Raw genomic sequence first — 20,354 nt, forward strand, 5'->3', positions numbered from 1 at the left:
TGACCACTGACTTTTTCAAAGTCCCGAGTCCCCTTGTAATAAAGCTCCAGAGACTCTGTGTAGATTAGACTTTCCTAACCTCCCTCACTGGAGGGCCCTTAATGTTACACCAGCCACGACAAGGATCTGGGCAAACCTGTGTCCTTTCCAGGTTCCTGAGTTTCCCTCCAGAGCTCGCTGGCGATCAGTGAACTGAACCAAAGCGGCTCTTGCTTGTCTTACCTTAAAACTCCATTTGTCAAACAACAGTTGCACAAGGGAAAGGTCAGCACTTTATGTTCTGAGCACTTAACTTGAATCATTTCTTAAAGTGGACAGAGTCCAAGAGGTTTTCAAATTAGTCCTTAAATGTAAAGGAAAGGAGGTCGGTCATTCCATCAGGAATAAAAACCCAGTGCCTGTTCTCCTTCTTTGTTACCCCAATCCATCCCCCCATACTGCTGTATCCTAGTAGAAATGTCACAGATCTGCAACCAATCAATAGATCTTTTTTAAGCACCTACTATATGCCAGACATTTGTTGAAGGAATAGCTGGGTTTTTCCTTATGATTTATTTTTAAAATTGCACAATCATATTTACTTTTATTATTTTTTAAATAACAAAAGTGGAACACATTCATTAAAAAAAAATGTTAAACCACACAGAAAAATTCCCCAGGGATAACCACTGCTGATAATGTGCATAATTCCTCCTATCATACACAATGATTTGCTGTATTCAGTCAACAAGCTACCTACTTCTTTCCATGTCAGTATATGCACTATAAGCTCAATTTTTTCAACCCCTTCTAAGTTTTTTTCTACTATAAAAGTACCACAATTTGTGTGACTTATCTTTTCTCATATTAATGAATATTTATGGTGTCTCTACTTATTGGCTTACAAAGAATGCTGCAAAGAACATTATTGAGCGTATATCCTTAGGCTCTTGTGAGCATATTTGCGGGGTCACTTTGGAAAAGAGGAATTGTTGGGTGGCAGGGTTTGTACTTAAAAAACTTTAGGTACTTCTAATTTGCTTTCCATAAATATAGAGTTTATTTAAACCCATAAGTGGCATATAAGATAGGCACTATCTTTAACCGATTCCTACATGAAAGTGAAATATTTGGGGACCTTAATACCCTACCAAATCAATAATAATCAGTGCTCTTTGAAAAAACAGTTTTTGGAAGTGGCAAAGAGCATCTACTCACATGGTAACAGGGGGGTGCAAGTTAATTATTTCCCAAGGGCAGGGAGAGTGCTTATCTAAACATACACCCCATTCCATGGGCTCTGCTAACCTTGTTCCTGCCTTGGCCCTCAACGTTCTCCTCCCCCCATTTCTGCTTAAGATTCATAATGGCAGGAGGTATGGGTATAAACAAATAACACAATGGCTGCCCTCAAAGACCTTTCAAAGTGACTTGGGGAGACAGAAACACAGATGGCTAAAAAACAAGCTAAAAATATATCAGTATATAAAAAGCAGCAAATAAATATAAATAGTCATCATCATTATAGCAGTTCAGAGGAAGGAAGGAAAACAGTGGGCTAGGGTGTCCCAGCTTCACAGCAGGGATGTGGTATAGGGTTTGTGGATTTCTCAGGTTGGGGCGGGGGGAGAAAAGTCATAAAAACCAGGAGTAAGAATCAGTTCACAGAAGAAGGGAGATTTCCTGAGAGAGTGGAAAGTAGCAGGGGAGGCACCCATTTTTATCCTGCCAATTGGAAGTGGATGGGGCTTATAGTACTTCTTGAGATAATTAGAGATACTTGGCAGAGATGATTTATTGATTTGATTTTTGGTGTGATGAGAGTTGTGTAGGAAGGTGATTACGAATCTGAAGAAGGCTCTTCTCAGAAAAGAATGCTCTAATTTGCACATACATAATTTGGGGTACATTTCAGGGAGCCCTATTCCCAAGTTGAAAAACTTTACAGTATACCTGAAAAGAGTTTCATCTTTCCTAGGACAAGCCATCTAGGAGAAAAAGTCAGCCAGGTACACACACAGACACACATACAGACACACACACACACACACACACACGTATCAGTCAAGGAGGTGTATATATATATATATATGCATATATATATGCATATATACATAAACATATATGTTAGTAAAAGTTGTTAGGCAGTATGAGACATAAGTAATTGTTATGTTGTTGTTACACACTTAGGCAATGTAAAACGTAACTAATATTCATTTATTCATGAATCCTCAAACTCTGAAACTGACTGGAAACAGGTGGGTAACAACTTGTCAGGGGCCAGTGGCTCCCGCATGGCTTCGGCTTAGCCAGCATCAGTCGGAGGAGGTGATTCTCTTCCTTTCTCGGGAGAAAGGATCTGACCTGAGGGAAACTGGGCTCCTGAAAATTTGAATCAATGGGATTATTTACGCTTGCATCACCGGAATCCGCTCGGAGATGCCGATTTTGCTGCAGAAAAGATACTCTTGCTCCCCACCCCCTCCTTTCTTTTTGACAGTCAGTTAATAAAGACTCAACAATAAGCAGCTGCCAGTGATGTCATGTGGGACTTTGTCCACGGAGCTTGTATTTACAAGCTCAGAGCAACCACGGAGCCGCAGCCGGGGGAGCAGCCGACTCTCGGCAAACTTGCTCTGAATTCGCGGTAGCAACTTTTGCTGCTGCTTTGGCTGTTGAGGAAAACTGGCGTGTTCTCTGCGCCCAGCCTTTTCAGGCTTCACAAATAAACAGAGGATCAACTCGGGAGGAAATGTTTAACTGGAGAGAGTTGCAGTTCCTGTGTTTGTCTCCAGGGCTGTGAGATGTGTTGACTGCAGAGCTGACGACAAGTAAGACTGTTGGAATTTTTTTTTAAACTCTTGTAACAGTTTTTTGTATTTTATGGCTTGCTTTGCTTTTAAAGTGAGATGATGAGGTGTATGTATTTCTCTGGGCTCTCTCGCTGCCGCAACAAGTATGCATTTGTTTCAAGTAGTAATTACAGTGCACTGAAGTTGATGGGGTGGGTGCAGAGAACTTGCACGTAGCTGATAACAAGATACTGAGTTCCTGATCCTCATTTGCCTCTGCAGGGAGGTTGGAATTTTTTTTTTTTTTTTAATGAAAAGCAACCAACCATACAGAAAACTATTAGCTTGACCTAGGAATTTTAGTAGAACGCTGTAAAGACTGATTTTTAATTAACTGTTTGTGTTGGAAAGGAAAACACACTCTTGTTTTTCTTCTCTGATCCTTTCTGTGGTTTATAGATTTTAATGTGTGTGTGTTCAATGTCTACTTCCCTTCTTGATTACACCCTCCTTCCAAACACACACAAACTCATTCATTCTCAGGGAATTTGAACGTCTAGACAAATGTTTTGCAATGGAAACCATTTCTATCTAGATTTCTTCCCTTTAGGTATCGGGAGAAATGTTCGCTGTTCTGACTTGTCCTCTGAGATGGGAACCTGAATGAAGGTGCTACTGAAAAAGTCAAACTTTGACACTTAGCTCTGTGGGGATGGGAGACCCACATCCTTGCTTTCACTTTCCTTCAACTCTTTCAAACTCTCTGAATACATTCTTTGGGGAATTGGAAGTGTGGGCTCTGCATACCACCAGCCTGGACCAGGGATCCCTCTCATTACGGCTGCCAGGCGCCACCTGGAAGCGCTGCATCAGAGTCACGTGGATTTGTCTTTCAGCTGCGTGCTTCTAGATGCAGGGTTTGCACCTGGGCGCCTGCGGTTCAGCCCCTTGTAATCAGTAGCACGATCTGGCCAATGCCTGCCATCCAGTCCTGACAGCCCTGCCGCATAGACTGGCAAGTGGCTGTTAGCCTGTTACCGCCTGAGCGTGAGCCCCATGACTTGATCCAGGAGACCTGGCTGGTCCTCGGTTCAGCAGCTCTGTCACCAGCTCACAAGAGCGGTGACAGCCTTCAGTGCCTTTCCCTTTTTCTCTGGTCTCAGAATTGTAAAAAGTCAGTGCCCAAAAGCTCCTAAAATATCCGACAGTTTGCAGTGGAGTTCTGATATGGGCAGCCGCCTCATGCATGTTTGTCAGCTCCAGATTTTTTCATCAGAGCACAGTCTCTTGGACATGTTATTTTTTTGTTTTGTTTTTTAATTTTATTGAAGTGTATTTGATTTATAATATTCTGCTATACAGCAAAATGACTCAGTTATATATATATATATATATATATATAAAAACATAATTTTCCTTTTTTTTTGACTGTGTTACACGGCATATGGGATCCTAGTTCCATATCCAGGGCTCGAACCCCTACTCCCTGCTTTGGAAGCACAGAGTTTTAACCAATGAACTACCAGGGAAGTCTGGTTTATCACAGGATATTGAATGTAATTCCCTGCACTTAGACAGTAGAACCCTGTTGTTTATCCATCCTGTATCTACTAGCTAGTACTGGTTATGTTTTATGTATTAAAACTCAATGCTTTCTGTAAATTTTTATTTTAAAAAGGGGGTGTGCTACTAAAATAGTTTCCAAACCATTAGTCAAAGCTTATCATTTATAGAAGAAAACCTGAGGCATGAGGAGGGGAAGTGACTGGTCCAGAGTCACCTAGCAAGGCAGCGGCAGAGCTCCAACCAGAAAGCCACGCTCATCCTCGCATGCACTTCACATCTCGGTTCTTCCAGGATATAAAGAAGAAGTAGGGCCCATGTGTGGTTACTAGCCTTCTTGCAGGGGCTGGCTGAGTGAAGGTGTATAGATGAAGGTGGTCTGGTGAAGAGAGAACATTCCTGTTTTGTCTTTGGCTCCGGGTATATTTCTTGACAACTCTGTTCCTCATTAGTTTGGCTAGAGAACCGAAGAGCACTTTGTGATTACTTGACAGTTGATGACCTGAAGTTAATCGAGACATTTCAGGTGGAGGAACAGTACATAAGGCAGTTTGCATCAGGTGCAGGTTGAGAGACCAAAGCTGGTCTTCAGCTCTGACATTTTGTGCTCCTGCTTTACTTACATCTCTCATTTCTTTTGTTGACCACACCCTTACCTGTTTTCCTCCTCTCTCCCAGCCTCATTTTCTCACTGGACCTCTGATGCTAATATTCAACTTGATTCCACTAACGCCCTGTGTTCCTCTTTTCTCCGGAGCCTTCCTTGTCCCTGATACTTCTGCCTATGGGATGCTTCCATGGATTCTTCAAGTTGAAATGATGATTTTCTTCTTTGGACCCTCATGGTATCCTGTGCTGATTTTTGCTGTGGGATCTGAAGCTCTTTGTCACACAGTTAAATACATCCTTCCACGGAAAGCCAGGGCTATGGTTCAGTACTTCTATATCCACAGCATTGTTACAGAGTGGCGGTTAAATATATAATAGTAAAGAAGTGAAGGACTGGATTGCTAATCTTAAGTATCCCTTTTCCTAAACCAAACATGCATGCCTCTACACATGGCTGACAAAAATATGTAAGTGTGCTGAGTGGCTTGAAATCCATCTTCACCAAATGAAGGCCCTCAATATTGGACTCTCAAGCATGCAAACAGGGCTATTCCTGAAGTGATGCATGCAACCTCCCCTGCCTCATTTCTCTCCACTCCCTCCTATGTACTCTGTCCATCCTGGAGATTCCTGACCTGACGATTCATCTGTGTCTTCCGTCAGGGGTTGAAGAGCAGCGTGGTAGAGCCAGTCAGGATTTGGGTTCTGGAACCGGACTGCCCAGCTCAAGTCCTCCTTTCATTACTGGCCAGATTTATGATCTTGGTTAATTCACTTGAGTTTTCTCTTTCTGCTTTTCATCTTTAAAATGTGGCCAATATGAGTGCCTACCTCACAGGAGTATTGTTGTTCAGTTAATAAGTTGTATTGTTCAGTTAATAAGTTGTATCCACTCTTTGCAGCTCCATGGACTGGAAGTACACCAGGCTTCCCTGTACTTCACTGTCTCCTGGAGTTTGCTCAAATTCATGTCCACTGAGTCAGTGATGCTATCTAACCATCTCATCCTCTGCCACCACCTTCTCCTTTTGCCTTCTGTCTTTCCCATCATCAGGGTCTTTTCTAGTAAGTGGGTTCTTCACATCAGGTGGCCAAAGTATTGGGGCTTCAGCATCAGTCCTTCCAGTGAATACTCAGAATTGATTTTCTTTGGGATTGACTGTTGTGATCACTATTAGCCTGACCAGTGCTCATGTTCCACCCTAGACTTAATGAATCAGCATCTCCAAGGTGGGATTCAGACTGAGGCATAGTTAAAAAGTTCCTCAGATGTTTCGGTTTGGAATTCCTGTGTTAGCTACCAGGAGGTGCTTTCTGTTACCTACACGTGCTGGGCTTGTATGTTCTCTAGCACCTCAGTACCTTTATACTCTTGCCTGTGGCACCTCCCCATCCACCTAGTTTATCCTCCAGGTCCTGGCCAAATTTGTAATCTCACACCTAACTAAGCACCTGGCCAGAGTGAGTTCCCAAGAGATGATGAAAAATAAAAGTGGATGAATGCATGCTTGATAGGTACTCTAAGAGAAGATTTAAACTTTCTTCCCCATAGTCAGTACCACATTTCTAAACTCTTGACAGGTGCTATGTCATTATGATCATTTTGCTCATTTTCTAGGTAAAGATACTTAGGTCCAAAAAGGTGAGGTAATGTGCACAGATCACATGGGCAGTAAAAGAGGCAGAGACAGGACCTGAACCCTGACCCCAAACTCTTGACCTTTCACGGTAAGACTCTCCGGACATATGGAAGGCAATCTTTCTTGTGAGCTTTACCATTGGTGGAACTTTGATTTTTCTTGTCTTTCCATGCACTGATTGTACTGGAGAGCTACACATCAGATGAACACTTCTAGGTGCCAGCTGACTGAAGGGATGATTCACATTTTCTAGCTTTGCAGAAGGGTCAAAGCCCATGCCCAGTCTTTCAGCATTTTTGTTTTTCTTTTCATCTCAGACATGAATCCCCTTGAAGGTTGGCCCAAGTTTATGGTACAACATCAAGATTATTTGCATTCTTGGTAGAGACGTTGGTAGGCTGAGTTCAGCTTGGTCAAGAGTATGATTCAGGGGATTTAGGTTAAAAAAAAAAAAGTGGAATTGATCTTTGGCCATTCAGTTGGTCTCTGGAAAAGTTTACCAGGGGAAGTGGTAGTATTTTATTTAAATAGCCAGAATGGTTGAGGTTGAACACTGGGAAGTCATGGAACCAGTTAAATGCAAGATGCCTTATAGCCTTATTTTTCTCTACTTCTCTAATTCTACAAAGTTTAATGCCTTTGGAATTTTAGATTCCCAACTGTGCTTTCTTTAAAGATGGAATAATAAATCTCTCAGATACATAAGAACATTACCCACAGCAGTTACTGTGCCTGAATACATACTTGTCTAATGAAGTGTGTCCTGTCCTTTTGGAAGCCTCCATTACACAAGGTACTTCCCAGTAGTTACATAAATTAATCTGGTATTTTCAGGGCAAGAAATCAGATCTCTCCTTTTAGAAATAAACTTTCTGGATTAGTGATTCCTTTGAGTAGAATTTGGATGCACTATAAGAAACCAATGGACTGAGTTCAAGAAGAAAGTCTCAAAGCCATTTTGGAACTTAGGCTTGGATAATAATATGATAGATACATAATGTTGAAAGAAAAACTGTTATTTCTAAAACATGGGAATGAGTATTACTGTCACGATGCGTGTCTGACAAACTATTCCAAGAAGGGTCCTTGCTTCATTTGACAAACTGAACATGGAATTATAGACCCCTGATCCAGGCCAGTCCAAAAGATATATCCGAAGCGGGTTCCATTGCCAGGGCTGACCTGTCCTTGGAAACAAAAAAACAAAAATCAAAGCAATACATGTTCATAATTTAGAAAACCAAAGAGTACAAAGATGTCTATATAAGTAACTATACTCACACATGACACTTGGTATATATTAAATGGTAGTCCTAAAATTAAGGTGGACACCACTGAGCAACTGAGCATGCATGTACTAAAATGTTTACATATATATAAACAGTGTTTGTATAATGACGATATATATATATATATATATTTGACAGTCCTGAGTGACCTCCAAACCCCATTCCTCAGTCCTGCTTTTCAGAGGGTTTTCTTTTAGCTGTTTTTTCTATAATATTTTTAAATAATGCTTTTTATATCTAATTATAATATAAAATTATTGTTTACCTTCTATTATGATAGATTATAATATATATTTGTTACACTTCCCATACCTCTCCTGTTCTCCAATGAAATTATATCATAATTTTGGTTAAATGTATATTCGGTGCTTATTTTTATCATGACTATAACATTTATTGTTGAGTCAAATAATTATTGCATTTCCTTTCTGTTAAAAATATTTTTTTCTAAAGTTATTAATTGCCTCATTTAAAACACTAACTTGGTTTTCTAGGAATCTGTAGTTGAAATTGCCAACAACCTTTTGATGAATGTGACAAAGATAACTTAAATTTAAAACATCATTCTATGGATAAGTTCTTAAGTCACCATATACTCTTTTCTTTTTTTTGGTTAGTTGTCAAACAGGAGAAGTTAATTATTATTTGTGTCATATCAGAATCAGTTTAAAAGGCCTGCCTTCAACATTTTTTTTTTGTTCTAATTATAGTCAATTACTCATGTGAATAAATAGACTGAAATGATCTGGTTTACTGTAGTTTGTAAATAACATTCATAATTTAGTTTTATGTTTGCATGAATATTAATATATTTCAGTGTAAGAAATAGCCTTTGTTTGAGTACCTTTGATATATAGAATAACTTTATCAGAGGAAAGCAAATGATACTTCATGTAATGTTATTTTATGAATAGCTAAATGAATGGCCCACTTAAAATGACATTTATTTCTTCCCTTTCTCATTTTCTTCTCATTCTTTCAGTCCAGATTTGCACAATCAGGAATGTGAGATGCTTTATTATTGAGAGTACTAGTTAAAATAGTTTAATTACTTAAAATAATTTGAAAGAGACTGTGTTTTTGGAGATTGCCAGTAGAGGGCCTTATTAAACTGAATAAAACTTCTCATACAGCCCATTTGCAACAGGTACCATGAAAGAAGCTGTTGTTTTTAGGACACCTGATTAACAGCAGTAAAACTACCAAGGTAATTTTTTTTTCCAAGGTAATTTTTTAAAGTGCCTTGTATTTCTTCCAGTCTGGAGAAATTAGAAGTCTTAACTCTTCTATTGTTAGGGAAAATTGGAACATTCAGATCATTTATATAGCTCATGTATCAAATCAGGACTTTGGATGCCAAGTCATAAAATACGTACGGCCATTCTTTTGGAGTTGGAGCACTGGTCCCTGAGCCTTTTGGGGAAACTAATATTGGCTGCTGAGTTTGGAGGGAAAAAAGGATGGTTCTTCTATCCTAGAAATGTATGTAGTTTATATGTGCTTCTATATTTGAGTGAGCCCACTCTCAACAAAATGGGTTTTCTGTTTCCTGCACCTGGGCTAGAATCTTCCCACTCTGTACCACATCCTCGATTCAGACACAGGGAAAGAGAATCTAGAGAAATCATGAATGCTGGAGAGCCTTAAGCTCTCATAGTGCCATGTTGCAGTGAAGGAAAGCACTGTGGAGACTTGAGCTGACTTGCCTAGGGTCATTTGTTGGGTTAGCACAGAGCTCTTCTCTTCCTACCCACCAAAATATCTCCTTCTGAGGAAGGCTGCCTCTCCCTCCCCAGCCTCACTGAGACAGTTCTAAATGGCCTTTCCTCAGGAAAGTTGTCCCTATCTGTTATACATATGGAGAGCCTCAGGTCCTCGCTTTGCATAGCATGTGTCACCAGGGGAATTAAACACATGATCGGCTACTGGATTCAGAATGTCTCCCCGTACCGTTTCTTGTTCCATGGAGGCAGAACCTGCGTCTATCACATCTAATATTGTAGCCTGAGCATCAAAAGCAGTGGCTGATAAATGGTGGATGCCCAAAAGATACTTGGTGCATGGACAGATACAAGCAAATTTTCAGACTTCAGTGCTTTCTCCTCTCCATTCTTATACTTCTGAAAACATTCCTTTTTATATCTCAACTGATGACATTCAACATTCCTGTGGACACAGAGAACAAAGGCAAGACATTTCTTTTTACCCAACTTTCAATGAGTGAGTGAGTGCCTGTTTAGTTTCAGTAGTATAGGTATCAATATTCACTGCATTCATCAGTGGGGGCTCTATAGGTATGAAAGTAAATGAAGAAGAGGATGGACAGGATTTCTTTTCTTCCTTCATTGTTGAAGACAAGGGACTGGGAAGAGAAAGATGTCTTGAGCTGAGTAATGTGCCCTTTTACATTTTCCAACTTGGGCTGGCAGCTTTCTGGATACCCTTTCCCTGAGAGGCTGCCTTGTACACTAGAAAGACCAGGATTTTTTTTTTTTTTTTGAGTCCATTAATAGAGTAACAAAACAAATAGCTAAAGCTCCTGCCCATGTTGCTTTAATCCTTAGATAGACCTGGGTTCCAGCCTCTGACCTGATCTCCATCAACTTTGAGAGAACTATTTAATTTCCTTGAGCTCAGTTTCCTTGTCCATAAAATGTAGTAACATCAACAATGATTTCACATTATGTTTATTAAGTGCTTGCAGTCTTGCTTTCTATTTATTTTTTATATTTATTATTATTTAGCCCTGTCATGCTTTCTATTTATATTGTCTCATTTAATCCTCAAAATAGCCCTCTGAGATAGAAATTCCTATTAATTCTATTTCATAGATGAGAAGACCAAGGTCCCAAGAGGTTAAATTGTTCACAATTGCATAGTTAGACTTTGACCCAGATATTTGGATTATATTATCTCATTATCACTGTAAGGATTAAATGAGATAAAGTATGTCCAGCACCCACACAAAACTAGACTCATAGTATGTGGTGACTGTTAACATTATTATTGGCTCCTTATCATTGAAGATCTTATAAGGGTCTTATTGGGCCCTTATAAGCAGGTGATTGTTGAAGGGAAGGGCTTCCCTGGTAGCTCAGACAGTAAAGCGTCTGCCTGCATTGCTGAAGACCTGGGTTCAATCCCTGGGTTGGGAAGATCCCCTGGAGAAGGTAATGGCAACCCACTCCAGTACTCTTACCTGGAAAATTCCATGGATGGAGGAGCCTGGTAGGCTACAATCCATGGGATCGCAGAGTCGGACCCGACTGAGCAACTTCACTAGTTGAAGGGAAATGAAAGGCTGATGTCAGCATCACATGTCTGGTCATAAGGACTTGTCGTTTAATCCCACCGTCAAATGTCAAGAACTCCATTTACTCAGCATGTTGGCACCTACTGGTATCTGCAGCCCCCAAGAGTTACTGAGGAACCTGTCCACCTCTATGCCTCCTGGGCCATGGATACATGTGTTGTATTCTCATTATTTGGGCATATTTCTCATTGCTCATTACCTTTATGTGTCTGTTTATGTGATGCCCTTGGCTTTATCATTTCTGCATTTTGGTTGGCAAAACTCAAATCCTGTGGTCTTTTGTATGGGTATAACTGCTTATTTGAAGTACAATAGAGTCAGGTTATGAGGCTGGATGGATATAAAGTGTGTTCAGTTCCTTTTGGTGGGATCTTAATTTGATGTGCTTTTCCTATATCCCTGGACCACCTTTCCTAGCTGTTCCTGCCCCCCTCTTCCTTTTGTTCCCCTCTCTCTCTTTACCCTACCTTATTTCTCTATCCTTGTCTCTCTCAATCATCTCTCTTCCCTTCTCTCCCTCTTTTTTCATTCTTTTTGTTTTTCTCTTTCCTTATTTTAATTTACCTCCTCTTTCTCTCCTACTCCCCAGAAAGCTGAGTAGAGAAGTGATGGTGGTCATTGTTTCTCACTGGTGATGGACCAGGGATGGATGGAGAAGGGAATCATTTCAGTTTTCTACTTCTTCATAAACTTCAGATGTCCTAGGGCCTTATTATAATGCTGATCCTGTTAAACAGAGAACACATCCAAGTTACAAGCCAAAGTAAGGGAGAAGCCAAAAGACCAAGCAGAATGGTGGAATGGAGTGAAATCTGGATGGAGACTTGAACAACCCTGCTGGTAAAATTGTTCCACAGTCAGCTGTAGGACATGGGATCAAGTGGCCCCATCTGCAAAGTGAAAGGTGGAGATCAGATAGTCATAAGGCCATTTCTGACGCCATGATCCTGCTGTTCCCTAACATACAGTGACTTCCATCTGACTCATAGTCCAGATAATCCAGTACAGCACTCTGGAGCAAGGCCCCTCCTCCAGGACAGCAGGGGCAGGTCTGGGCTGCAAGCACGAAGACCCTCACAGCCTCTGAGATCTCTTGAGAAGCCTGGTTTTTCCTAAGTGCTGAAGTAATTTTTGTCACTGCATAGTGCTGTGGGCCTTCACAACAGATGTTGAAGGATCACCCTTGAAAGGGTGTTTCTCCAGAGCATTTAATTATAACCTCCAAAGAAGATTAACAGATGTTATAATTGTCTTTTACTCTTTGATTAAATAGTTTCTGCATGAGTAGCTTTCTTAGATTTTCCTTCTCTGTTTTGTATGTTCTTTAAAAAGAACTGACATGTGTCTGCAATTTTCTAGAGATAGCTCCTCAACGGGCTTGGTAGGAATCTTTGCAGATTTATAATTTCATCCTTTCTCTTTTCCTTATCTAGCTGTCTCCCTCTCTGTGTTTCTCTCTTTCTCTGCCATCTCTCTCCATTTCTCTGCCATCTCTCTCTGCCATCTCTCTTGTCTCTGCCTCCTCTTTCTCTGTGTCTCCTCTCTGTCTCTGCCATCTCTCTCTGTGTGTATCATTTATATATCTATCAATCAATCAGTCAAACCTGGGCCGAGGCCAGCTGCTCTTCTATAGATTGGAACCATTGGTTATAAAGGCAGCTGGGTGACGGGACTATGAATGTGGTTAGGAAACTGGCCACTCTTTTTACCACGTGTCCAGGAAAGTGACTGATGCCCACAAATATTCTCTTTGGAAAAAGCTGTGCAAGTGGGAAAAGAAAGTTGTGCAATCCTCATGCAGCAACTAAGCATGCCAGGTGCCAAGTGTGCAAATGAGTGTGTGAGCAGAGAGAAAACCAGTGTTCACTATGTAAATGTCTGCAGATTTCCTTGGCAGTATTTTCTCTGGGAAGATAAGTCATCAGCCAGAATCCTTATCAACATCAAAAGCATTATTGTCATTCTGTTATTGAGAACCCAGGATTCATCCTTCCCATCAGAGATGTGGTTTGTGTTCTAGGGCTCATTTATCTCACCTTCTACTTAGCCCAGCAAGAAGGAGGATGCCCCTAACTTTACATGAATAAGAATGCTTCTTTCTCAGCATCCAATGTCTTTTCCTTGAGAAGAAAAAACTATAGGGAAGGGGTTCAGACATGAGGTCAATTTATGGTTGATGATGATAAGAGAAATAAATAAGTACTGAATCAGTGTTTTATAGGGGTCTGCCTGGTGATTGTTCCCACTTCACCATGTGAAACATCTGAAAAGGGCTCATCCATCAGGGCAAAGATCAGTCCTTAGATGAGCTTGAGGGAAGAGAGCAATCATTGACTTCACTGGATAAGTTAGTATTAAACGTTTCATTGGGAGAAAAAGGGAAGAAAATACTTAGGTTGTGAATTTGATCTATTTTATCCATACTTGCTAAGGAAGAGGAGGGAAAAAGTATTTTCTGAGCATGCAAGGGATTTTTGAATATATGTGCTACTAGAAAATCAAAAGGGAAAAATGTCTGTCTGTATGGCGTTTAACTTATATGCAGAGTAGATCATGAGAAACGCTGGGCTGGAGGAAGCACAAGCTGGAATCAAAATTGCTGGGAGAAATATCAATAACCTCAGATATGCAGATGACACCACCCTTATGGCAGAAAGTGAAAAGGAACTGAAGAGCTTCTTGTTGAAAGTGAAAGAGGAGAGTGAAAAAGTTGGCATAAAGCTCAACATTCAGAAAACTAAGGTCATGGCATCTGGTCCTATCACTTCATGGGAAATAGATGGGGAAACAGTGGAAACAGTGTCAGACTTTATTTTTCTGGGCTCCAAAATCACTGCAGATGGTGACTGCAGCCATGAAATTAAAAGACGCTTACTCCTTGAAAGTTATGACCAACCTAGACAGCATATTAAAAAGCAGAGACATTACTTTGTCAACAAAGGTCCATCTAGTCAAGGCTATGGTTTTTCCAGTAGTCATGTATGGATGTGAGACTATAAAGAAAGCTGAGCGCAGAAGAATTGATGCTTTCGAACTGTGGTGTTGGAGAATACTCTTGAGAGTCCCTTGGACTGCAAAGAGATCCAACCAGTCCATCCTAAAGGAGATCAGTCCTGGGTGTTCATTGGAAGGACTGATGCTGAAGCTGAAACTCCAATGCTTTGGCCACCTGATGCGAAGAGCTGACTCATTGGAAAAGACCCTGATGCTGGGAAAGATTGAGGGCAGGAGGAGAAGGGGACGACAGAGGATGAGATGGTTGGATGGCATCACTGAATCAATGGACATGAGTTTGGGTAAACTCAGGGAGTTGGTGATGGACAGGGAGGCCTGGCGTGCTGCGGTTCATGGGGTTGCAGGGAGTTGGACACGACTGAGCGACTGAACTGAACTGAACTGATGGGGTTTACAACATATTGGAGGAAAGGAGTTAATCTCACGGGGACATTCACAGAATGTTATAAACCAACAAATATTAATTTCCAAATGAATGATCAGAGCTTTGCCAAATTAAAAGGTTTTGTTAGTTCGTGATCAGGATCTTGAACATTCTGTAACCCATATGTATAAGAAATGGCTAAAGAAATTTGATTTACTCAGATGATTTGGAAGAGGAAGAGGATTTTAAAAAATTTTTTGAAGTGTAATATACATGCAGGTAAGTGCACGTAAGTATACTGCTTGACTTATTTTTATGAAGTGAATACACCTCAGACTGGTTCAAAATTGAGAAAGGAGTACATCAAGACTGTATATTGTCACCCTGCTTATTTAACTTCTATGCAGAGTACATCATGTGAAATGCTGGGGTAGATGACTCACAAGCTGGAATAAAGATTGCTGGGAGAAATATCAACAACTTCAGATATGTAGATGATACCACTCTAATGGCTGAAAGCAAAGAGGAACTAAAGAGCTTTTTGATGAGGGTGAAAGAGGAGAGTGAAAAAAGTGGGCTTAAAGCTCAACATTCAAAAAACGAAGATCATGGCATCCAGTCCCAGCACTTCATGACAAATAAATGGGGAAACAGTGACAGAATTTATTTTCCTGGGCTCCAAAATTGCTGCAGATGGTGACTTCAGCCATGAAATTGAAAGACGCTTGCTCCTTGGAAGTAAAGCTATGACCAACTTAGACAGCGTATTAAAAAGCAGAGACATCACTTTGCTGACAAAAGTCCCTATATTCAAAGCTATGGTTTTTCCAGTAGTCATGTACAGATGTGAGAGTTGGACCATAAAAAAGACTGAGTGCCAAAGAATTGATGCCTTTGAATTGTGATGCTGGAAAACACTCTTGAGAGTCTCTAGGACTGCAAGGAGATCAAGCCAGTCAATCCTAAAGGAAATCAGCTCTAAATATTTGTTGGAAGGGCTGATGCTGAAGCTCCAATACTTTGGCCACCTGATGGGAAGAGCTGATTCATTGGAAAAGACCCTGATGCTGGGAAGGATTGAGGGCATGAGGAAAAGGGGGTGAAAGGGATGAAATGGTTGGATGGCCTCACTGGCTCAATGGACAAGAGTTTGAGCAAACTCTGGGAGACAGTGAATGAAGTACAGGGAAGACTGGTAGGCTTCAGCTTATAGGGTTGTAAGGAGGTGGACATGACTCGGTGACTGAACAACATCACTACCACCTGTGTCACCAGTTCTTAGACCAAAAAATATCACCAACACTTCACTAATACCCTTCTCAAGTTCGGTTCTAGTCACACCCCTCAGGAAATCAGCCTGAGGGCTTCCAGTAGCATAGATTAATTTTGTCTGTTTTTACTCTTTAAATAAATAGAATCCCCCAGTATGTATAATTTTCTTTCATTCAAATTGTGTTTTTGTGATTCAACCACATTGCTGTAGGTAGTCATAGAGTTTTCATGCTCATTGTTGTATAGTATTCCACTGTGTGACTATATCATAATATATTATTTCTACCGTTGATGGGCATTTGAATAGTTTCTAGTTTGGAACCATGACTTATAGTGCTGCTATGAATATTCTGGTACATATCCCTCAGTGAACAAACATAGACATTTTAGTATCTGTTAAGTGTGTTTGTGTGTGTGATTATTGCATCACAGGGAATCTAGGAGACACTGCTCAATAGGTTTCCAAGGCTGTTGTACCAACTTATATACTCACCAATAATATGTGAAGGTTATGTGATGTTTGAATTTACTCAAGAGAATACTACTTAACTTCCACTATTACTTAAGGGTAGAAGTTAAAGAGAAGCAATTGTGGCCTAAATGTTAAGCAGAAATTTTGGTCATATGGAAATTCACAAACAGAAACTGGGACAGTATAAAATAGTTTCTTGTCTCTAGAGGTGCTAGACAGTAATGGGATGGATGGTTTTTATTGGAAAGGAAGGTGAGCTGGAGAGTTCCAAGTCCTCTTCCATCTGTGGACTTTTTAGATCACAATTAATAAACTCTATGGAAACTGAAAGATGCAAGAGGTTAAAGTGGTCATTGCCATGGACCAGATAGTCAGATGGTAGGAGACCAGATGTGAGTCAACAGGAGTGATTACAAAGACAATGCTGACTGTGAATGAAGACAGATGCCATTCAATAAAGGGATACAGGCACTTGGAACTGAAGAGGATGTAGTGGAGTTGAACGGGGTCATAAAAAGAAATAATATATTAGTAGATGGAAGAAAAAGGAATAGTTTAGATGCAGCCGCAGGTTTATTTTGGAGTGTGTATGGAACACATGTTGACACAGTTCAGTGCTAGATGCTTAGAACCAACTATAAGCATCCTAAAGGGAAGTGGAGACATTTGATCAGTTCTATCAGAGGTCAAAGGATGCCTGAAAAATGCCCTGGAGGAAAGTTATTCCATAGGGTGCTGGCCAGATAACACTCCCCAGGGCATAAGAACATGGTAACGTTTCTGCAAGACCCATTGGAGACTATGCTTCTGTATCTGTCTCCTTTTCACTTCACCTTCTAGGAAGCTTAGAATCAAACTTAAATGTTTAGTTGCAAGTGCTCTGTAGGCTCATATCCTACATAGCTGCGATTTTCCATCCTCTCATCTTTATAGCTTGTGGTAGACAGAATTCTGTGATAGGCCATAAGAAGCCAATTCCCTTGAATAATCCTCCCCTCCCTTTGTGTGGGCAGAGCCTAATCACTCTCATGATTAGGTTACATGATATGGCAAAGGTGGAGAGATTTTTGCAAATGTAATTAAAGTCTCTAATCAGTTTACTTTGAGTTAATAAAAAGAGATTTTCTTAGGTGAGCCTGACCTAATCAGACAAGTCCCTTAGAGCAAGTCTTGAGATTAGAAATTTGAAGCTTATGTTTTCCTGCTGAACTTAGAAAAGCACGTCACCATGAGTTCTACAGATATAAGAAAATGAATTATGCCAACAGCCACATGAGCTCAGAAGAAGACGCTAAGCCTCAGGTGAGACCTGAACAAGGTCCCAGATAGGTTGTTGTCAGATTCCTGAGTCATGGAAACCATGAGATAATAAATGTGTGTTCTTTTTAAGCCACTCAATTTGTTACACAGCAATAGATAAGTAATATTAATATATACATTTTCACTCATCTCTCAGTTTTATCCTTTATTTGTTGTGTAGATGGCTTCTTTGTTTTCTTTGTAATTTGATTAAAATTGAATGGATTAAGGAATAAATAGTGTCCTAGGACTCCTGACACCTACTCCAGGGTGACAGGGTGGTGCTATCCCTTCATCACATTAGGCTCCCTCCCACCTCTGTGACTTTCATTTATCCCTACTTCTTCAAACTTCATCCTGATTTAGAGGCTCAGCTTGAGTTCTCCATCCTCCATAATTCTTACAGTCTGAGTTTTTGGAGGTTTGTTTTCTGTTTTTCTTTCTAAAATCCCTGCAGCAGGGGTTGCCAGTCTGAGGGCTGACAGCATCATAATTACTTCAAGGAGGTTTTAAAAATGCAGATTCCCAACATTGTCTCCCTCTCTGCCTTTTCTAGAAATTCTGGTTCATTACTGAATTTTTGAAAACCTTCCCAGGTTGTATCACCGGGCATCGAGGTTTGCTAACAGTTGCCCTGTCAATCTTAACACAATGTTGGCTGTGTATATAGTGTCCTGTGTGACTTACTGCCTGGGCCTGAGGCTTTCAAAACTTTAAGCCAAATACACAGATCACCTGTAGCCTGGACAGCATATTGTACATTTCTTTAATATTAACCTTGGTTTTATTATGTTTATACTAGTAGCTTCCCTTTGGCTTTCCTTCTTCAATTATTTTATAATTTTCTTTTTGTGTATATTTTTGTATTAATAAGTAACCACAAATCCTTGTTGGGTGGGGTGAGATTGGGAATGAATAAATAGAAAACCAGTGTCCTCATCCCTAATATTTTAATATATGTGAATCTTGTTTCCTTGGCAACAGTAAAATTTTCTAAACCACAAACTCTGACTTATCCTCTTTAATGCCCTCATTATACCTTGCACAGTTTGAGCATATAGGAATGGTGTTCAGAAAACTAAAGATTGATGGTTGGACTGATAAGAAAATGCTCTTGCTTTATACAAAGAGTATTCCTTCCTGTCCTTTCCGCTCCCACCTTGTCTCCTTCCTCACCTGCTTCTCCTATCTTTTGAAGCGTTGAACAAAGAATTACTCTTTTTCCTGGACTCAATCATTCAAGGCTGGCACAATGCAGAGATAACGCTTTAGAATTCATAGGAGGACTCTTTGTCTCTTTCAGGGGGTTTCATCTGCCTGAAATGGCTTTATCCTGAGGTGTATTATTTTTTTTAACCTCTTGGTTCTGTGAACAGGCACAGTTTAGACACAAGACTGGAGGTGTGAGCAGGAAGGAACAGGAGGAATAATCTTTGGATGCTGCCTTTTCCCTTTATAAAGCCTCATTAAGTGGGCTGCATTCGAGACAGCAACTATGCTCTTTTATGCCAAAGCACACATCTGTGGTACCACTGGAAATGGTATTGTGCAAGCTATAGTTCGTGAGTGGAACATTATTGCGTGAGGAGGGTGGTTTATCATGTAGAGCTGAGGAATGCTCCAGGGAAGTTCTACAGAGACAGTCGTTGTGGAAAAATTGATAAATTGTACTCCTCTAAATACTCCTTTGAAGCCTTTTCAACTGTTTTGAAAATGTGTACTCTCTTGGGCAGTGAGGAGTCCTTGTGTCTCTCTACTTGTCCTTTCTGTAAATCTCTTTTTTACTTCGATTCTCCTCAGTGGGTGAGTATTTTTTTTTTTTTTGCTATTGACTTTCTCTTGAATGTATTTGATTGTATCTGAAGATCTGAACTGGTGGACGTAATAAAATATGCTGTGTATTTATGTGTGTGTACACGTGTGCATATATGTACATAAGCATATGCATTTGAATTTCAGGGTTCCTGTTTTTTTTTTTTTCTTTTTTTTGCCGTTTCCATTAGACAAAAACAGAATGCTATTTCATACATCCTCCAATTTCCAAATTAAACTAATTGAATTTAGAAGGGACTCTATCAGAAACTCAGATAATCCCAGGGCATTTTAAATAGTGGCATTTATCATTTTCTACTAAAATCAAAAAGTACTTTTGGCTTGATGGAAAGGTTTTTGTGCCATTTTCTCCAATATAGTGGGATTACACTTAAACCATTATAAATCTTATCAAAGGTAAGTGTTTGGGCCATTAAATTCTGCCTCTTTCCTACTTCCATCACCCTATGTACTTGTAAGAATACAGAATTTTCACACATGACTCAAAATGTTTCAGTTTTGTTTCTTAGATACATATTTAGTGAGAGACCATGGAAGCATTATACACTGTAGGTTCTCAGAGCTAACATCTTGCATGTAGAGGAGATCTGTGTAGTAGTGACTGAAGCTGACTAGACTTGGAGTCAGTCCAGCCTGAAATGCTGGGCTGAATGAAGCTCAAGCTGGAATCAAAATTGCTGGGAGAATAACCTCAGACATGCAGATAACACCATCTTTATGGCAGAAGTGAAGAGGAACTAAAGAGCCTCTTGATGAAGGTGAAAGAGGAGAGTGAAAAAGCTGGCTTAAAACTTAACATTCAAAAAGTGAAGATCATAGCATCTGGTCCCATCACTTCATGGCAAATATATGGGAAAACAATAGAAACAGTGACAGACTTTGTTTTCTTGGGCTCCAAAATCATTGTGGATGGT

The 20,354-nt window shown here is 40.2% G+C and overlaps 1 protein-coding gene across 1 annotated transcript in view; it reads left to right on the forward strand.

Moving 5' to 3' along the window:
- Window positions 1-2,628: 2,628 nt before the first annotated feature.
- NCKAP5 (NCK associated protein 5) overlaps window positions 2,629-20,354 on the forward strand; it is a 1,007,389-nt gene continuing 989,663 nt past the window's right edge. The window contains exon 1 of the mRNA XM_061135363.1: window positions 2,629-2,810. The gene's annotated coding sequence lies outside the window, so the exon portion shown is untranslated. The remainder of the gene's footprint in view (window positions 2,811-20,354) is intronic.

The sequence above is a fragment of the Dama dama genome, chromosome 33, assembly GCF_033118175.1.
Source record: "Dama dama isolate Ldn47 chromosome 33, ASM3311817v1, whole genome shotgun sequence".
In the NCBI taxonomy this organism is placed as follows: domain Eukaryota; kingdom Metazoa; phylum Chordata; class Mammalia; order Artiodactyla; family Cervidae; genus Dama; species Dama dama.